Consider the following 3,263-nt stretch of genomic DNA (forward strand, 5'->3'; position numbering starts at 1 on the left):
TACTATGGAGCGGCACAGCTAGCAGGCAATCTCTAACCCTGCTCCTCTCTATACAATACCTGCCCTGCAATCAAAAATATCAAACTGGGGAGTGAGTATATGAATACTCAGTGAGTGGAGTAGAGAGTACTATGCACATGAGACAGAATATAATCATGGCTCGAGATGAAATCTCAAGATCAATAACAAGATGAACATGAACTCAACATAGAGAATATGGAGTAAGTCATCAATATCATCACAATCAATATCAACTCATCTGAAGCATATATGAAATAATCAAGTAAATATATATGCTACTCATGAATATGCTCAATAGATCATAATGCTGGAACATACAAATCAGGTGTCAATATGCTGAAATCATCACTAGACAGCTGTCGGGAGGTGGGTTTTACGCCCCAGGCGAACCAGCAACGACTCCCTACTGTCCCATGCATATGCAGGATAAGACACCATATCGATAATGTAAATGCTAGACAGCTGTCAGGAGGTGGGTTTTACGCCCCAGGCGAACCAGCAACAACTCCCTACTGTCACATGTATATGCAGGATAAGACACCACACTAATCATGTAAATGCTGGCCAGTATCCAGAACAGAAATCCATCTCACATCTACATACTAAACGGCACCTTGCGGGAATTCTACATCCGCGGAAAGCCATACTGCACCTCGCGGGGTGTTACTATGCCCGGCGGCAAGCAGAATATAAGTCGTAGGACCGGCCGATCCTACGCCTAGGGCCGTGTCCCCCCCTAGGAAGGGACTGGGCTCCGCCCACCCAGAAGGCTACTATGTGCACAAAGGCCGATGTTCAACCCCATCGACTATAGGTGTCCTGCAGATACTGTCAAGCCATGCATGAATGCCATAATGCACCCTCCCAATACTCTACTAAAAAGGAGTATAATCAAGACTACCACTCACTCGATCATGACCCAATCATAAACTAACATCAGGTTTGGGAGTGAGGGGTCAAGGGTGTGCAATGCAACTCAATATACCACTGAAATGGGCTCTACAAATCTTTGAAATAGAGGAAATGAAATCAATTTACAAAAGAAATCATTTCACAATTCAGATCTAATTTGATTACTCATCAACCCCTCGTAATTCCTCTCAATGTTTCCTCAAATGCATGTACAGAATAATCAAGCATGGAGAATCAAGATTATAGAGGAATATACTACAATATCAATCAATATGCTCAAGTGGAATCAATTCACACTTGGCGACATTCATGAAAATGAATTAAGGAAGCTCATGGTGCAAAGTACATGACTCCCACTCACCTGTCAATCTGGCACAGCCCTGATACGCCTCCAAAAATCTACAGTAGGCAGTGGGAAACTTCTTCTTCTTGTTCTCTAGCTTCTTGCCCAACTGTGACATGCATTTATAATATATTTAGTCCTGTATCAAGGGTCATAATCTACGTGCCAATTATAATATAGGAAACTTTAATTGATTCAACTCCCCCGTTCCCTAAATCTTTTCTTTTCTTTCTCTTTTTCTTTTTCTATTAATTAACTCATCATTTATGTGTATTAGGGACTCCCTTGCACGAGTACAAGGTCTCCCTTAGCCTAATCTAGGCTTAATACCCTATTATAGCATGAAATCCCCTATTTTCCCACTCGGATGAACAGTAACCCGGACCGACAGCCGGTTACTTCATCCTGGGTTTGATCCACTTTCCAAACTCCAAATTTGATGAAATTTTTACCTAATATTCTACACTCATAGGGGATTCCAAAGAGGTAACATGCATTGCTATCGGAGGTCGTTTGACCCCCTAAATAATTCGCCGAAGTTGGGACTTCGACATAGTTTTTCCGTAGTGCCGGAAAAATTTGTAAAAATCCGATTCTTCCTCTTTTAACTGCCTCTACAACCCTTATCTGACCCCTCTAGACTACATCCACCCTTTGTATAGCCTAATATCATCAAAAGACTAGATAGGGATGGATATTACCTTTTTCTTTTTGGAAATTGAGGTCCTTGCGTAGAGGGGAAGAAGATCTACGTTTTTCCCTTCAGCTGGAAGTGCAACCGGGATCCCTTTCCTCCTCGAATCCCCTTCCTCTTCTTCTTTTTCTTCCTCTCTGTCCGTCTGAGACTCCCTCTGTGACTCTCTCTCGGTTTCCATCCAAAAGCCACAGCAAACCCCCTAATTAAATCACATCAAAATACTATTCACCCTTTGTTTAATATTATTAAATTCCCATTTTGCCCCTAACACTTCAACATATCTACCGTTATGCCATTAACTTTTGATTCCTTTCAATTTTACCCCTTATATTAATTGAAAAGGACTATTCTATCCCTTTTTATATAAAAAATTTTTTTTGGAGTTATTACAAAAGTGCTCTTCTAGTAATTTAATTTTTAGTTTGCATTTAGCAAGTGTTCAAGTGCTACACAAGAGGAGGTTCCTGTTGAGAAGAGAAGGTCACTCCTGTTGAGAGCACAAGAAAAAGCTCAGAATCTCGGCTCTGCCTCTGCCCTCCGACCCTCTACTCAATTTCTCCTTGTGGTTAGTTTTTATTTTTTGAATTCATCAATTTAGATATGTCATCTTTTGAGAAAAGTCAGTTTGGCATTCCTCCTGTTTCTAAGGGAGAAGAAACTAATCCCCAACCCCATGTTCCTAGTTCCTCTAGAACTAGTAAACCGAGTGAAGATCAAACCTCTTCTCGTAAGAGGACTAGTGCTGTATGGAATGAATTTGATAGAGTTATGGTTGATGGAGTCTGGAAAGCTAAATGTAAAAAATGTGCCAAACTTTATAGTTGTAGTAGTAGTGGGGGAACAGGGCATTTAAAAAGACATCAAGAGAGTCATAGGATGCATGATTCTCATGCTTAAACTCAAAGTACCCTTAATATACAAGGGGGATTACTTGTAGGTAATTTTGCATATAATCATAAAAATCAAAGAAAAGCACTTGTAAAATGGATAGTTAAGGATGAATTACCTTTTAGTTTACGTGAATCTTTTAATTTTGAAGAATATGTTCAATTAAACCTACAACCTGTTTACAAAAGAACTAGTAGGCGTACATTTAGAAGAGTAGCTATGACTAACTTTTTAGCAATGAGACAAAGTTTAATTGAAACACTTTCTACTTTAAATGTAAAAATTTCATTAACTTCTGATATTTGGTCAGCATCTGTAGGTAGTAATTATTTTATTGCCATTACTGCTTATTATATTGATAATGATTGGCAATTAAATAAACGTATTCTTGCTTTTCGTGCT

At 39.3% G+C, this 3,263-nt stretch overlaps 1 long non-coding RNA gene across 1 annotated transcript; it reads right to left on the reverse strand.

Moving 5' to 3' along the window:
* Window positions 1-400: 400 nt before the first annotated feature.
* LOC149768481 (uncharacterized) lies at window positions 401-2,270 on the reverse strand. The gene is made up of 2 exons (XR_016400129.1): window positions 1,978-2,270; window positions 401-1,385 (listed from the first exon to the last, which is right to left on the reverse strand). It is a non-coding gene; the product is annotated as an uncharacterized LOC149768481 (long non-coding RNA).
* Between the last annotated feature and the right edge of the window lie 993 nt (window positions 2,271-3,263).

The sequence above is a fragment of the Phoenix dactylifera genome, chromosome 1 (assembly GCF_051530095.1).
Source record: "Phoenix dactylifera cultivar Ajwa chromosome 1, Ajwa_hap1_PhDact_Kaust_v1.1, whole genome shotgun sequence".
Taxonomy (NCBI): domain Eukaryota; kingdom Viridiplantae; phylum Streptophyta; class Magnoliopsida; order Arecales; family Arecaceae; genus Phoenix; species Phoenix dactylifera.